Source organism: Moschus berezovskii, chromosome 14 (genome assembly GCF_049115385.1).
Source record: "Moschus berezovskii isolate FMDL1 chromosome 14, NW_MosBer_1.0, whole genome shotgun sequence".
NCBI classification, from domain to species: domain Eukaryota; kingdom Metazoa; phylum Chordata; class Mammalia; order Artiodactyla; family Moschidae; genus Moschus; species Moschus berezovskii.
In genome coordinates this window covers 56,783,599-56,801,122 of record NC_142473.1, presented here as the reverse complement: position 1 = coordinate 56,801,122, position 17,524 = coordinate 56,783,599, and the positions used below count along the sequence as shown (strand labels likewise).

The window sequence follows — 17,524 nt, the reverse complement described above, 5'->3', positions numbered from 1 at the left end:
GGAGACAGTGTCAGACTTTATTTTTTTGGGCTCCAAAATCACTGCAGATGCTGATTGCAGCCATGAAATTAAAAGACGCTTACTCCTTGGAAGGAAAGTTACGACCAACCTAGATAGCATATTAAAAAGCAGAGACATTACTTTGCCAACAAAGGTCCATCTAGTCAAGGCTATGGTTTTTCCCGTGGTCATGTATGGATGTGAGAGTTGGACTGTGAAGAAAGCTGACCGCCGAAGAATCAATGCTTTTGAACTGTGGTGTTGGAGAAGACTCTTGAGAGTCCCTTGTACCGCAAGGAGATCCAACCAGTCCATTCTAAGGGAGATTGATCCTGGGTGTTCATTGGAAGGACTGATGCTAAAGCTGAAACTGCAATACTTTGGACACCTCATGTGACGAGTTGACTCACTGGAAAAGACTCTGATGCCGGGAAAGGTTGGGGGCGGGAGGAGAAGGGAACGACCGAGGATGAGATGGTTGGATGGCATCACCAACTCTGTGGACATGAGTTTGAGTGAACTCCGGGAGTTGGTGATGGATAGGGAGGCCTGGCGTGCTGTGATTCATGGGGTCGCGGAGAGTCGGACATGACTGAGCAACTGAACTGAACTGATGTGGTCTTTTGTGACTGGCTTCTTTCACTTAGCATAGTATTTTGTAGATTGATCTTTTTTGTGGCATGTATGAACACTTCTTTCCTATTTATGATTGAATAATACTCTATTATATGGATATATCACACTTTGTTTATTCATTCATGAAGTTATAAACATTTTACTTTTATGAATCATGCATAACATATAATATTTTCATTATCATTTAGTTGAGATTATTTTAGAATTTCCATTGTGATTTCTTCACGAGCCCATGGGTTATTAGTGTATTAGTTTACTTCCAAACATTTTGTGTCTTTCTAGATACCTTTTGTTTATAAATCTCTTTTTCAGCTTCACTGAGGGCAGAAGATATATTCTGTGTTTCAAATCTTTGAAATTTGTTCAGGATTGCCTGATAGACCAGTATTTATTTTCAGTTAGAGGATAACTAGATTCTAGATTCATCTGGAATTATTCTCATCCTTCTATTGACATCTTAAATCATTAAGAAGAAAACTGTCTTCTAAAATGCTTCCTAATAATTGTTTATACTCACTGAGCATACTTTTTGTATGTATTAATAACCACCCTGTGATATAGGAGTTATTATTACACTTATTTTATAAATGAAACTAGGGCACAGAAAGATTAAGTAAGCTGTGTAGGTTACGTAGCTGGTAAAAAAGTGGGCTAGAGAATAGGCAAATCCATAGAGATAGAAAGTAGATTAATGGTTGCTAGGACTAGGGTTTTGTGGAGTGACTGCTAATGGGTATGGAATTTCTCTTTTGGAGTGATTAAAATGTTCTGGGATTAGTGGTGATGGTTGTGCAACTTTGTGAATATGTTAAAAACTTTTGAAGTTTGTACTTTAGAGGGGTGAATTCTATGATATGTGAATTGTATCTCAATTTCTTTTAAAAGGACAGAACTGGAATTCCAACTCAGAAATTATTTCCCCTAAACTGCTTGTTCACTCACTCAGACTTTTGAGGTTGCGATAGGTTCAATGTTAGAAGTAAAATCTCATCAGCCTGTAATTTAAGAGTTATATCCTGCTGCTGCTGCTGCTGCTGCTAAGTCATTTCAGTCGTGTCCGACTCTGTGTGACCCCATAGACGGAAGCCCACCAGGCTCCCCCGTCCCCGGGACTCTCCAGGCAAGAACACTGGAGTGGGTTGCCATTTTCTTCTCCAGTGTGTGAAAGTGAAAAGGGAAAGTGAAGTCGCTGAGTCGTGTCTGACCCTTAACGACCCCACAGACTGCAGCCTACCAGGCTCCTCCATCCATGGGATTTTCTAGGCAAGAGTACTGGAGTGGCTTGCCATTGCCTTCTCTGAGAGTTATATCCTATATATGGCTTATTGCAAATGCTCTTTTCTGATTTGTTTTTGAAGAATTCAGGTACCTCTATATAGAAATGGAGTTGCATATTTAATTCTTTTTAGATGTATTCCAGATAAGATTGGAAAATTAAACGAAACTCCACAAGTAAGCTCTCTAATATAGGGTAGTTCATAATGCTTGTTAAGGTCATGAGATGCTATCTTCTCTCTCTCCTAGCTAATCTCTTTTCCACCTCGGCTTTAAAGGTTTTCTCTCAGAGGTTTTTCCTGGTCTTCCAGCCTCACTGTGTAAGACTGCACCCACCCACAACATTCTGTACATATTTCTACTTTTTAATCACACTGCAATAGTTTTTTCTGTCTTCCCTACTTAATTTGAACAGGGACACCATTTGAATTAGATTTCATGCCTAAATTGTTCTCCAGTGATTGTTACAGTAAGATAAAATAGGAATCCCAATAAGAATTTATCAATGCCTAGTCTTTAGTGAACTACAAGAGTATAAATAATGCTTTGCTGATGGTCTGATTTCAGACCCGTTGTTATAGATGTTGGATTTGGGCTAGAATTTCTGTTTCTGGAGGTGGCATTGAGGCAGCATTTTAAATGCCACTGTAGTCTTTTTAGAGAGTACTTGAAAATATATGTATCAGAATGGGACATTTGAATATTTCATTTGTTGTTGTTCAGTCGCCCAGTCATTTCTGACTCTTTGCGACCCCATTGACTGCAGCATGCTAGGCCTCTCTGTGTCCCTCACCATCTCCCAGAGTTTGCCCAAGTTCATGTCCATTGCATCGGTGATAACTTCCAGCCATCTCATCCTCTGACAACCTCTTCTTCTACCCTCAATCTTTGCCAGCATCAGGGACTTTTCCATTTAGTTAGGTGTTTGCATCAGATGACCAAAATACTGGGAGTTTCAGCTTCAGCATCAGTCCTTCCAACAACTATGCAGGGTTGATTTCCTTTAAGATTGACAGGTTTGGTCTTGCCGTCCAAGGGACTTTCAGAAGTCTTCTCCAACAGTTCAAAGGCATCAGTTCTTCAGCGCTCTGCCTTCTCTATGGTCCAGCTGTCACAACTGTGTATGACCACTGGGAAGACCATAGCCTTGACTATACGGACCTTTATCGGCATAATGTCTCTGCCTTTCAAGACACTATCTAGGTTTGTCATAGCTTTCCTGCCAAGAAACAAGCGTCTTCAAATTTAATGTCTGCAGTCATCATCTGCAGTGATTTTAGAGCCCAGGAAGAGGAAATCTGTCACTACTTCCACCTTTTCCCCTGTATTTGCCGTGAAGTAATGGGGCCGTAGTTTTTTTCATATTTAGTTTTAAGCTGGCTCTTTCACTCTTCCTCCTTCACCCTTGACAAGAGGCTCTTTAGTTCCTCTTCACTTTCTGCCATTAGAGTGGTATCATCTGCATATCTGAGGTTGTTCATGTTTCTCCCACCTATCTTGATTCCAGCTTGTAACTCATCCAGCCTGGCGTTTCTCATAATGTCCTCAGCATGTAGATTAAACAAACAGGGTGACAGCAGTCAGCCCTGTTGTACTCCTTTTTTGATCTTGAACCTTTTGATCTTGAACCAAGATCTAACTGTTGCTTCTTGACCTGCATACAGGTTTCTCTGGAGACAGGTAAGATGATCTGGTATTCCCATTTCTTTAAGAGCTTTCCATAGTTTATTATGATCCACACAGTCAAAGGCTTTGATGTAGACAGTGAAACAGAGGAAGGTGTTTCTCCGGAATTCTCTAGTTCTAGAGAATCCAACGATTGTTGCAATTTGATCTCTGGTTCCTGTTCCTTTTCTAAACCGAGCTTGGACATCTGGAAGTTCTTGGTTCGCATAATGCTGAAGCCTAGCATGCAAGATTTTAAGCATGACCTTACTATCATGGAAGATGAGTGCAATTTTCCGATGGTTAGAACAAAAGTTTTTCTTTCTTCCTGGGGGTCTCTGATTGCATTTCAGTCTTAATTGCATAACAGTACCAATTTTAGTTTCTTAAAACACAGTGATATTTGCTACTTGAGAAAAAATTAGTGTATTTAACTACCTTGACCTCCAGTATTTTATAGTTGTCTTATTCCCATTTAATTTTCTTTAGAGAGAGCTTCTCTCCTTTAGTTGTTTATTCTCCTCGAACTTAGATTTTTACTATTAGAAATTGTTTTGCTTTTATAAGTTTTAATTATTGTAGATGTAATCTTTCTTGATTGTGAATAATTAATACATATGTTTGCTTTACCAAAATTAGGGTAATAAAATTTTACGGATTTTTCTTTTACAACTTTATTTTACCCATTTCCTCTGTTACTAGATTTCTACAGCAGAAATTTGAATTAGATACATAGAACTGTGGACCTTAGGAACATGTTATAATTGATATAGCCATGGATAGCCCTGTTGTAATAGCAGGCTCTTTCTAAATTTTACTCTTAAAGATAGTAGTACCTATACTATTTTAGGCACAGTCTTATACCTAAATCTTTGTGTATATGTCTGGTTATTTTCTTACTTGTTTAGATCAAACTGCATGCTGGATTGAACTACACGTTTTGTTTTTTAATTAAAATATTTTGGCTGTGCTGGATCTTCATTACTGCACTCAGGGTTTCTCTTGTTGAGGTGAGCAGAAGCTTCTCTCTAGTTGTGGTGGTTGGGCTTCTCATTTCAGTGGCTTCTCTTGTTGCTGAGCATGTGCTTTATAAGAGTGTGAGGGCTTCAGTAGTGGCTCAGGGGCTTAGTTGCCCTGCACGATGTGGAATCTTCCTGGAGCAGATATCAACCCGTGTCCTCTTCATTGGCAGTAGGATTCTTAACCACTGGACCACCAGGGCGGAGAAGGCAATGGCAAGCCACTCTAGTACTATTGCCTAGAAAATCCCATGGATGGAGGAGCCTGGTAGGCTGCAGTCCTTGGGGTCGCTAAGGGTCGGACACGACTGAGCGACTTCACTTTCACTTTTCACTTTCACACATTGGAGAAGGAAATGGCAACCCACTCCAGTGTTCTTGCCTGGAGAATCCCAGGGACGGGGGACCCTGGTGGGCTTCTGTCTATGGGGTCGCACAGAATCGGACACGACTGAAGTGACTCAGCAGCAGCAGGACCACCAGGGAAGTCTGAGCTGCATATTTGATAAATACAGCAAAGTGGCTCTATAGGAAAGGTTGTCCTTACATTCCCAACTGTGCAACATTTTCTGTTAGCTTTGCTAATACTGGAATTTGAAATAAAATACCCCAGATGCTTCTCCCATTTTAAATGAATGTACTAAGGTGACCTAACACTGTTGTTCAGTCACTCAGTCGTGTCCAACTCTTTGAGACCCCATGGACTGCAACACACCAGAACTCTGTTCTCTGCTATAGGTTGGAATTTGTTCAAATTCATGTCCATTGAGTCAGTGATGCTATCTAACCATCTCATCCTCTGCTGCCCCCTTCTCCTTTTGCCTTCAGTCTTTCCCAGCATCAAGTTCTGTTCTTTTCTTTTTTTTGGTTGGTTTTTGCCATATATTGACATGAATCCGCCCCGGGTTTACATAAGTTCCCCCTCCTGAACCCCCCTCCCACCTCCCTCCTCCCTTTATCCTCCCTCTGGGTCATCCCCGCACGCCAGCCCCGAGCATCCTATAACATGCATCGACCCTGAACTAGTGATTCGTTTCACATATGACAACATACGTGTTTCATTGCCATTCTCCCAAATCATCCCACCCTCACCCTCTCCCACAGAGTCCCAAAGACTGTTCTATACATCTGTGTCTCTTTTGCTGTCTCGTATACAGGGTTATCATTTGCATCTTTCTAAATTCCATATATATGCGTTAGTATCAAGTTCTTTTCTAATGAGTTGGCTGTTCGTATCAGGTGGCCAGAGTATGGGAGCTTCAGCATCAGTCTTTCCAATGAATATTCGAGATTGATTTCCTTTAGAATTGACTGGTTTGATCTCCTTGCTGTCCACAGGACTCTCAAGTGTCTTTCTCCAGCACCACAATTCAAAAGCATCAGTTCTTTGGTGCTCAGCCTTCTTTATGGTCCAACTCTCACATCCATACATGACCACTGAAAAAACCATAGTTTTGTTTATACGGAGCTTTGTCAGCAAAGTGATGTCTCTGCTTTTTAATACTCTGTCTAGCTTTGTCATAGCTTGCCTTCCAGGGACAGAGTGTCTTAATTTCATGGCTGTAGTAACCATTCTCAATGATTTTGGAGCCTAAGAAAAGAAAATTTGTCACTGCTTCCACTTTTTCTCTATTTGCTATAAAGTGATGGGACTGGATGCTGTGATCTTAGTTTTTTGACTGTTGAGTTTCAAGTCAGCTTTTTCACTCTCCTCTTTCACACTCATCAAGGGGCTTTTTTTTCATTCACTCAGCAATCTTTATTCAGTTCTTGGCGGGGAGGGGATGGCCTCCTTTCCTATGTTCCTGCCCCTTCCACCTCAGGCCTCTGTGTCCTCTGTTGAGGGGAGGTCCTGGTGCCCAGAGGCCTGGTCTGGAGGAAAAGCAGGGGAGCTGGTCCTTTCGTGGGAGTGCTACTCTCCCTTGTTCAGGGGAAAAAGGAAGTGGGGGGCAGGGCACTGCTCCCCAGATCTCAGAGCTCCATCATGTCCCCAGCTGGGGATGCAGGGTAGTAGCGGGTGGGAGTGTCCCCCAGCCTCAGCAGCCAGAGAGCCTCAGGGATCAGGTTCCCAGGGTAGCGCCAGAGAAGCAGCTCAGAGCAAGGGCTTCTGAGTGGGGGCAGAGCTGAGGGGAACGCCCTGGGGGGGCTGCAGTAAGGGTGGTCATTGTGCAGGCTGAGTCGAGAGAAGTGGGTGGCCGTGTTCTCCTCAGACAGGAACTGCTTGTGCAGGGGCTCCCTCGCATCCAGGCCTCTAGAAGCCCCCAAGGCAGCCCGCGGGTCGCGTTGGGCCCGACCCTGGGGGCCTCGCTCCAGGAGTTGCTGCAGGATCACTGGGGTTCGGGGTCTTGTGGGCAGAGGGGTGGGATCCAGGTGGCAGGGTCGGAGCCTTTGAGGGCATTCAGGGCCTTTTTAGTTTCTCTTTGCTCTATGCCCTAACCTAACCCTAACCCTAAGAGTGGGATAATCTGCATATATGAAGTTATAGATATTTCTCCCAGAAATCCTGATTCCAGCTTATAATTCAGCTTGACATTTTGCATGATGTATTCTGCATAAAAGTTAAATAAGCAAGGTGACAATATATAGTCCTATTGCACTCCTTTCCCAATTTTGAATCAGTTGTTTGCCATGTCTGGTTCTAATTGTTGCTTTTTGACTTGCATACAGGTTTCTCAGGAAACATAAGGTGATCTGGTATTCCCATCTCTTTTAAGAGTTTTCCACAGTTTGTTGTAATCCACATAGTCAAAGGCTTTAGCGTAGTCAGTGAAGCAGAAGGAGATGTTTTTCTGGAATTCCTTTGCATTCTTTATGATCCAGAGAATGTTGGGAATTTGATCTCTGGTTCCTCTGCTTTATCTAAACCAACTTGTACATCTAGAAGTTCTTGGTTCACTACACCATACTATTTAGGATTTATAGCCTTTGTAATATTACTGTCAGGACCATTCGTTTGTCTTTCCATAGAAGGATCCATTCTACCTAAGGAAAAGGGTTGTCATTAAAGCTGTATTTACTGTCAGGAGACCATAGAGGATGAAGCTGTAAAGACTTGGATAAAGACTTCATGTGAAATGATATTTGAACTAATGACAGAACATCCTTTGATTCTTTATAATAATTTAATTGTAACATGCTGATTTTCACATTAGGGCCATGATATGTTAGATTATGAAAATCATATTTTCAAATACTTTTTATTATGGCTTTTTCAAATGTATGTCATATAGTACAGATAGTACAATGAACTCTGTTCAGTGCTTACTCCCTGAAAATAGCACTAACACAACCTGTTGTTAAGGTAAATCTGAGTTTATTGCTTACCACTTTAAGGAAGATAATGCTTAGTTTTAGGAGCTTTGTTAATTTCTTAGGACTGCCATAGCAATTGCCACAAATTGGTGGCTTTAAACTACAAAAGTTTATTATCTCACAGTTCTTGGATGCTAGCAGTCCCAAATCAAGTTGTCAGGGAGGTCATTCTCCCTCTGAAGGCTCTGTAATAGAAACCATCCTATCTGTTTCTCTTAGCTTCTGATTATTGGCAGAACCCATTCTAATCCAGCATGACCAGAATTTAACTTGATTGTATCTGTGAAGAGCCCTATTTCCAAAGAAGGTCAGTTTGCCAGTGAACAGGAGCTTTGGGGATATATTATTCAAACCAACACTGTAGCCTTTTGGGAAGGAGGAGAGCAAAGTTGGGATGTTTATGGTTTGGGAGATTTGATTTAAGGAGGCTGTATGAATACGGAGGCTTGATTAGAATTGGGTAAAGACTGTTTTAATCGTTTAAAATTTGTGGACATGACGAAGTATGAGCATTTTGAGACAAAGTTCAAAGAATCTGTGAGAGACTTCCCTGGTGGTCTAATGGCTAAGACTCCAAACTCCCATTGCAAGGGGCCCTAGGTTCAATCTCTGGTCAGGGAACTAGATCCCATATATGGTGCAATTAAGAGTTCACATGCTGCAACTAAAGATCTTGCATGCCACAACTAAGACCTGGTGCAGACAAACAAGCAAACATTTTTTAAAAATCTGTGAGAGTAAACAATCATTTTATGCTATCTTATGACTAGATGGACAGTTTTATGTTAATTTGATGGACTTTGGGGAATTTCCTGAAGGAGCAGTAGTTACTTGCAGCTCTGTTTCTCTAGATAAGAATTTCTAGGTGGCACTAGTGATAAAGAACCCATGGGTTCAACCCCTGGGTTGGGAAAATTCCCTGGAGTAGGGCATGGCAACCCATTCCAGTATCTTGCCTGGAAAATCCCATGGACAGAGGAACCTGGCTAGTTAAAGTGCAAACGGTCACAAAGAGTCAGACATGACTGAAGTGACCTGCCTGCACACATGCAGGGCAGTAAAGTCAGGTTGATAACACTGGAATGGTAAGTGATGTTTATGTAGATAGTAAGCTGTGTGATTGTAATTGTTTTTGATTTTCAGTCCCCAAGTACCATTGAAGAGCTTATGTTACTAACGTTTTGCCATTTCTTGTTTTATTTCTCTTGTATGCTCCTTCCCTGCTACCCTGAAAGAGTAGCAGTCAAGCTTCCCTCCCTGTGGTCCTTTCTGTCTTGTCCCTCTTTCTGTCAAACCTATAGATTTTTATTAACCATTTACTAGCAGGCAGACGTTGGAGAAGGAAATGGCAACCCACTCCAGTGTTCTTGCCTGGAGAATCCCAGGGACGGGGGAGACTGGTGGGCTGCCGTCTCTGGGGTCACACAGAGTCGGACACGACTGAAGCGACTTAGCAGCAGCAGCAGCAGGCAGACATAGAACTCTTCATACAGTCTATGTAAACTTGATGAAATATCCCTGTTTTCTGATATTTATGATGATTCCATCCAACTTAAACAAAAGGTTTACTCAAGTAGATATGAGTATACTCAGTTCCAGGATACTGTTACTTTTACTGTTTAGTGCCAGTTAACCAGAATCCTCTGACCCATTACAGGTCTCTTATGATCAAGCATGTACAGGCTCTGAGGCTTGTTAGATTTCTTTTTTTTTTAATTAGACATAATATATATACAGTAAAGTGTACAAGTCTTTTAAACTTTGAATTCAGGGATTTTGTGTGTATGCTTTACCTTTGTTAATGAACTTTTTATTTTAGAATAATTTTAAATATGTAGAAATATTACAAACAGTACCGAATTCCCATTTAACCCTCTCCTAGTTTACCTTGTTAACATCTAAAATTACTATGGTACATTTGTCTAAGAAACTGGCATTAGTATATTACTATATATAACCAAACTCTCCAGACATTATTTAAATGTTACTAGTTCTTTTCACTAATACCCTTTTTCTGTTCTAGGATGCAGTCCAGAGTGCCACATTGCATTTGGTTTTCATGTCTCCAAAGATTCCTTTGGTTTGTGACGATTTCTCACTTAGCCTTTGCTTGTTTTTCATGATCCATCTTGAGGCAAGGTATCCTTTAGAGCAGTAGTCCCCAACATTTTTGGCACTAGGGACAAGTTTCATGGAAGATACTTTTTCCACAGATGGGAGTGGAGTGGAGTGTTTCAGGATGATTCAAGAGCATTACATTTATTATGCACTTTATTTCTCTTATTACTATATCACCTCCACCTCAGATCATCAGGCATTAGATCCTAGAGGTTGGGGACCCCTGCTTTAGAGTGCCCCCAGTTTGGGTTTATCTGTTGTTTTTCTCAGGTGTAGGGTAGACTGCAACAGAAGTAAAGACCCTTCTTAATACAACAGATCAGGATTACATGATATCCACATAAATATATGCAGTTTTTATTGGGAATCACATATATAAAGTATTTTACTTTTTTTTAAAAAAATTCTTTTTGTTAAAGTGTAATATCTGGTAAGGTCATAAAGTGAAGTCGTTCAGTCGTATCCGCTCTTTGCAACCCCATGAACTGTAGCCTATCACGCTCCTCTGTCCATGGGATTTTCCAGGCAAGAGTACTGGAGTGGGTTGCCATTTCCTTCTCCAGAGGATCTTCCTGACCCGCGATCAGACCTGGGTCTCATGCATTGTAGGCAGAGGCTTTACTGTCTGGGCCACCAGGGAAGTCCATAAAGTAGACAAATTTTAAATATATGACTTGTTGAAAATTTTGCATATTAATACATTCTTGTAACTACTCCTCAGATAAAAATATAGGTCTTTCTAGCAGTCAGAAGTTTCCTTGACTCCATGTTCCAGTTAGAAACTCCAGAAGTTACTACTATTTTGACTTCTATCTCCACTGATTAATTGTGCCAGTTTTGAACTATATATAACTGGAATCATACAACATATATATTTTTTATATCTGACCCCTTTCACCCCATGTAATGTCTGTGAAATTTGTCCATGTTGTTGTGTATATAAGATGTTATTTTTGCTTGTGTAATATTTTGTTATTACTATGCCATAATTTATCCATCCTTCCCCTCTTCTTTTTAGTCCCAGGGCATGTGCAATTTTAGTTCCCAGACTAAAATTGAATCCATATTCCCCACAGTGGAAGCACAGAGTCCTAACCACTGGACATCCAGGGAATTCTTAATCCATTCCCTTATTGATAAAGACTTAGATTACTTCTGGTTATTGGCCATTATGAATAAAGCTGTTTTTAACATACTTGTACATGGCTTTTTTGTTGTTCAAATACCACAGACATTCTTTTATTACTGAATTTTAGTATGTTTTCTTGAGTAAATGTTCATTTGCCTTATGCCTTTAGACTGTTTCCAGAGATTTTAGATGCTTTTTGTTTTGTTTAAATTCTTCCCAGTTTCAGTGGGAAGTTGGTGTATGCAGCTCCTTACCGTATCATGCTGAAACTGGTTTCCCTTTCACATATCTCACAGTCTGGGTTTTCCTTTTCACTCTCTTAATTGTCTTTCCCTTTTTAAGCTTATTTATTTGTGTCTCTATTTTTGGCTTTGCCGGGTCTTTGTTGCTCTGCATGCGCTTGCTCATGCTGCGGTAGTCGGGGCTGCTCTTTGTTGTGTTGCTCGGGCTTCTTATTGCAGTGGCTTCTCTTTTCTCCAAGCGTGGCCTTGGTAGTTGTGGTGCACAGCCTTTGTTGTTCTGTGGCGTGTGGGATCTTCCTGGACCAGGGATTGAATGTGTGTTCCCTCATTGGCAGACAAATTCTTAACTGGACCACCAGGTAGTTCCGAAGCTTTTTTGTATTACAGATCTGACAAGGAATCTTCTCACTTTTGTTTGTCTGTAATCTTCACTTGTATATTGTCACCCTGCTTATTTAACTTATATGCAGAGTACATCATGAGGAACGCTGGGCTGGAAGAAGCACAAGCTGGAATCAAGATTGCCGGGAGAAATATCAATAACCTCAGACATGCAGATGACACCACCCTTATGGCAGAAAGTGAAGAGGAACTCAAAAGCCTCTTGATGAAAGTGAAAGAGGAGAGTGAAAAGTTTGGCTTGAAGCTCAACATTCAGAAAACGAAGATCATGGCATCTGGTCCCATCACTTCATGAGAAATAGATGGGGAAACAGTGGAAACAGTGTCAGACTTTATTTTTTTAGGCTCCAAAATCACTGCAGATGCTGATTGCAGCCAGGAAATTGAAAGACGCTTACTCCTTGGAAGGAAAGTTATGACCAACCTAGATAGCACATTAAAAAGCAGAGACATTACTTTGCCAACCAAGGTCTGTCTAGTCAAGGCTATGGGTTTTCCCGTGGTCATGTATGGATGTGAGAGTTGGACTGTGAAGAGAGCTGATCGCCGAAGAATTGATGCTTTTGAACTGTGGTGTTGGAGAAGACTCTTGAGAGTCCCTTGTACTGCAAGGAAATCCAACCAGTCCATTCTAAAGGAGATCAATCCTGGGTGTTCATTGGAAGAACTTATGCTAAAGCTGAAACTCCAATACTTTGGCCACCTCATGCGACGAGTTGACTCACTGGAAAAGACTCTGATGCTGGGAGGGATTGGGGGTGGGAGGAGACGGGGACGACAGAGAATGAGATGGCTGGATGGCATCACCGACTCGATGGACATGAGTTTGAGTGAACTCTGGGAGTTGGTGATGGACAGGGAGGCCTGGCGTGCTGTGATTCATGGGGTCGCAAAGAGTCGGACGCGACTGAGCGACTGAACTGAACTGAACTGAATCTTCACTTGCCTGTAGACTTACCTGGTGGCTCAGATGGTAATTACGTCTACCTACAATGCAGGAGACCCAGGTTCAGTCCTTCGTCGGGAAGATCTTCTGTAGAAGGAAATGGCAACCCACTCCAGTACTCTTGCCTGGAAAATCCCATGGATGGAGGAACATGATAGGGGTCGCAAAGAGTCCAATATGACTGAGCGATTTCACTTTATGACGTTACTTTATAGTCTTCACTTAACCTTCATTTTTGAAAGGTAGTTTTATGAGATATAGTATTTAAGTGTTGAAAAAAATGTATTTTCGTTAAGAAATTTAATGATATAATTCCATTGTCTTGTGTTCTCATTTTCTCTGTGGAGGAGTTCATAAAAATGTATATTCACTCTCCTCCTACCTCTTCCCCCGTCCTCCTCCTATGTGTAATACATTTTGCCTGGATGTTTTCAAGGGTTTTCTTCCTTTATCCTTGGATTTTAATAGTTTGTCAAGGTATGATTTTCTTTGTATTTGTCCTGTTCATTGAATTTCTTGGATCTGTAAGTTCTTAACCTTTCACTGTATTTGAAAAGTTTTCAGCTATTATTTCTACAAATATTTTCCCCTAGTTTCTTCTATCTTATCCAGTGGGAACTTCTTTTATATATATGTTAAACTATATGATCTGTATTCAGCTTCACTTCTTTCTTCTGCCATTTCCATTAGCTGTTAAATCCATACAGTTGCTTTTCTGATTACTTATTGTAAGTACTTGCAATTTACGTTTGATTCTTTTTTCTCATTTTTGTTTCTCTGTGGAAATTTTCCTTTTATTTATTTCTTATATATATCTTCTTCCAAGGTCTAGAAAATGTCTCTGATAGCTGCTTTAAATCCTTGTCTGCTAACTACAAAATCTGACTCATCTTGGAGTCTGTTGGTTTAGTTTTTTTTTTTTTTTTTTACTTTTTATTTTGTATTGGGGTATAACCGATTAACAATGTTGTGATAGTATCAGATGAATAGCAGAAAATGCAGCCGTATCTATACATGTATCCATTATCCCCCAAACTCCCCTCCATCCAGGTTGGAGTCTGTTTTTTTACTACTTTTTTTCTTAAATACGAATTATATTTTTTTATTTCTTTGTATGTCCACACTTTTTAAATTGGATACAGAACGATGAAGAATACATATGTACAGACTCTAGATTTTACTGTTACTCCAAAGAGTTGTTTTGTCCTAGAAGGCAGTTACCTTGGTTGGATTCAAATTCTGAACTGTGTGTTGGACTCTTTTAACATCCACCTGCTGCTGGGAACCCTGAGGTCTCCACATCAAGTCCTCATAGATCATTGACATCAGCCAAGAATTTGGACACGTTTTAAATGCAGATCTCTCTATTTGCAGCTCTCTTTCTTTCAGAAGTCTACTTTCCCAATCTTTCTAAGTGTTTTTTGAGCCCTGAACTTTGTCCTCTGACTCCTAAAACCTTTTAGGAATTGGGTCTTCTGTTACCAGAAACATGCCCATTGGGTTGTGTTTCATTGTTTGTTGTTTAGTCACTAAGTCATGTCCAGCTCTTTTGTGACCCTTTGGACTGTTGCCTGCCAGGCTCCTCTCTGTATATGGGATTTCCCAGGTGAGAATACTAGAGTGCTAGAGTGAGTTGCCATTTCCTTCTCCAGGGGATTGTCCCAATCTGGGGACTGAACCTGTATCTCCTGCACTGGTAAGCAGATCCTTTACCACTGAGCCACCAGGGAAGCCCTTATGTTTCCTAGTGCTTCAGGAAAAAAGTTACTGCCTGAAAAATCTCATTCTTTGCTGTTTTTTCTTTCAAGGATATACTCCCTTTCATTTTCTATTTCTTATGGTCTATGTTCAGGTTCTTTAAAACGTGGAGGCTAGGTAGGTAGTAACAATAGCTTTTCTGCTGTGGTGACCATGGGTTTTTTTGGGGGAGGGAGGGAGCTTGTTTTAAACAGCAAAAGGAAGTAGTATATTGAGAAGAACATGACCTTTGGTTAGAAATGGAATAGCATCATGTTGTAATAGAGAACTGAATTACTTTGGGCAATTTTCTAAACTCCTGAGCATGTTACCTTTTCTTGAAAGATGGAAATAAAATTTCACTTCTTGCAAATTAATGTCAAGGTTAGCATTGTCCTGTAAAATACCCAGTATAGGATCTGAGGCAGAAAAAGATACAGTATTCCCTGCTTTTCACAAGTCTTCTTTATGCCACTTTACTTTTGTGTAAGACCAGTCAGTACTTGTTTTTACTACCTGAAAGAAATCTGAAGAGAATTATTGCTTTTACCAAAAAGTGAAAATAGCATTCAGTGTTTTTTACGTAGACCTTCAAGCTCCTTCCCTGGGAACTATGCTTAGCATCAAGCCGTTATAGCTTTGAACTGTGTGGGTGAGCATCTGTGCTTTACCTTGATTTTATTTTGTGCATCCATTTAGCAAGATGTGTCTGAAGGTAATTGCTGCTTTGCTTTATGCCGTTTGGCTTAGGAAAGGTTTCATATGAACACTCTACTTTCAGGTAGTGGGGGAAGCTGGTCGTTTAAATTTTTTTGTCATTATTATACATAGAGGCAAACCCATTGCCTTGGGTTTACAAACCATAAGGTTTGTTGTTGTTTTTATCATATAACTGGCTTTATTGCAATACTCACTTTATTGTAGTGCTATAATATGTAATATGTAGTCCTTGTACTGAACAAAAATTATTCTCTTTAGGCATCTTTAAAAATATAAAGTATATTATAACTTTGTTGTGTTTTGTAGTAGAAGTATTTATAATAAAATAACTTGTTTAATTAAAAATAAGATTTATTTGGAAGAACCCTAGATATGTATTTTTTACCTTCTGGAAAATTATCATCAGTTCAGCAAAGGTGTGTCAGACTCTGATGAAGTGGACTAAATAAGACAAATATGGGCCTTACATTTTATCAAGGAAAACAAACATTAAGCAAATCATTATAAGTTTACATACCATTTAACAGAAAGTTTGGGGGTGAACAAGAACAATATATTTACAAAGGTCCTATATTGAAGAATCATATTTAAAATGCCTAGTAATGAAATTTTAATCTTTTGAATAAAAACTGTTTTAACAAGGTACTTTGTATTTCTTCACTGTATATTTTATATGTTCCTTGGCTTTTCTCTACCTCTGTTTCCCCCATCACTGTTTTGCCTTTTACCTCTTCAGATTTTTAGATTTACTTTTTATAGATTCTGATCGGTATTAAATAAATAATATTAATAGTAGTATATGTATTGTTCCTGACTTTACTATGAATGCTTCTAGGGTTTTGCCTTTGAGTACATATATATATTTTTATATATAAAAAGCATTTTAGAAAAATATATACTAAAGTTTTAACATTAGTTATATATAGGTGGTAGAATATACATAATTTTCACTTTGTTCTTGGTCTTTTCTGTATTGCCTGTTTTGTAGCATGCATTTTGTTCTTTTTATGAAGAAGGAGGGGCATTTTTCAAAAAAATATATGCTATCTATTATTGGTGATGGACAGGGAGGCCTGGCATGCTGCAGTCCGTGGGGTCCCAAAGAGTCGGACATGACTAAGTGACTGAACTGAACTGATCTGTTAATGAAGAAGTGCATCAGTCTACTCATTGCTCTGGATAGAGACTTCTTCTCAAATATTAATTTGCTTTTGACCATGATCCAGGGAAACTAGCTTTAGCTCCTCTACCTACTACTTTAGATTCTTTGAAATAAGACATTTGGGAGTAGGTGATTTTATGAGATTCTTATCTCTTTGGCTCAGTTTTTTCCTCATGTTTTCATATGAAACATGGATAGAGGATGCAATAAAGAGGCCCAAATCAGGTCTCTTAAAAATCAGAAGTTGAAATCAAAAGTTACTTAAATCCATACAAGAATATGAATGACCAGGTATTGTTTTTTCTTCCCAAAGTATTTACATTTTGGGGAGCATTTGAAATATTTTATTTGCCCAGTTGTTTTCTAATTGATAAAATTTATTGTATTCATTTAGTATTTATTGAGTCTTGGCCAAGCTACTGGAGAAATAGGAAAATTAGATATGGTTCTTGCCCTTGAACAGTGTGCCTGTGGATAAGGATGTTGGCAGTATACCACTATTTTTTCCTAGTGGCACTTCCTTGTGGATTAACCTAAAATTACCAATACAAGATAGTATTATGAATCTTTGGGACTGCCCTGTCAAAGAAGTATAGCGATCTGATCCTGAGATGAATTTCAAAACAATTTTCCAGGTCACTTCATTAAGCAGTCTAGTTTTTACAGCTCTCATACCCTTCCTGGAACCCTTCATCTTTAGTCTTCATACTTCCAGAGATTAAACTTTGATTCACTGAATGAAGTGGATCTGACCTTCATTTTGCCCAGGTTACTGTACAGGAAGTTACTATAATTTCTTCCTAGTATAATCCTAGTTCTTTTTGTTAGGACCCAAGTAACTATCCGCTTGCCTTTTGTGAATTAGAAATGTCAACATAATTGATTGTTTTCCTTCATGTTTTCTCTTTATTTTCCTCAACTCTTAACTAAACAAATATGCTTTATTTGTGCTCTCAATTTGAGAGATTATCTGTTATTAAAGAAAGACATTTCAGCAAACTCAGGGCTATATGAGTTTTATAATTTATAAATTTAATTTTGTATAATTTTAAAATTATCATTAGTAGAACCAGTGCAGATATTTCTCAGTGAATTGAATTGCAGTTGTCTGTAGAAAAATTGCTTGAGAACCCAATTTAATGTGCTAACTGAGTGAATCTT

At 39.5% G+C, this 17,524-nt stretch overlaps 1 protein-coding gene and 1 pseudogene across 2 annotated transcripts in view; one reads left to right on the top strand and one right to left on the bottom strand.

Moving 5' to 3' along the window:
- RAB6A (RAB6A, member RAS oncogene family) overlaps positions 1-17,524 on the top strand; it is an 87,161-nt gene that overhangs the window by 28,963 nt on the left and 40,674 nt on the right. The window lies entirely within an intron of this gene.
- On the bottom strand, positions 6,554-17,070 carry LOC148775618 (host cell factor C1 regulator 1 pseudogene; annotated as a pseudogene).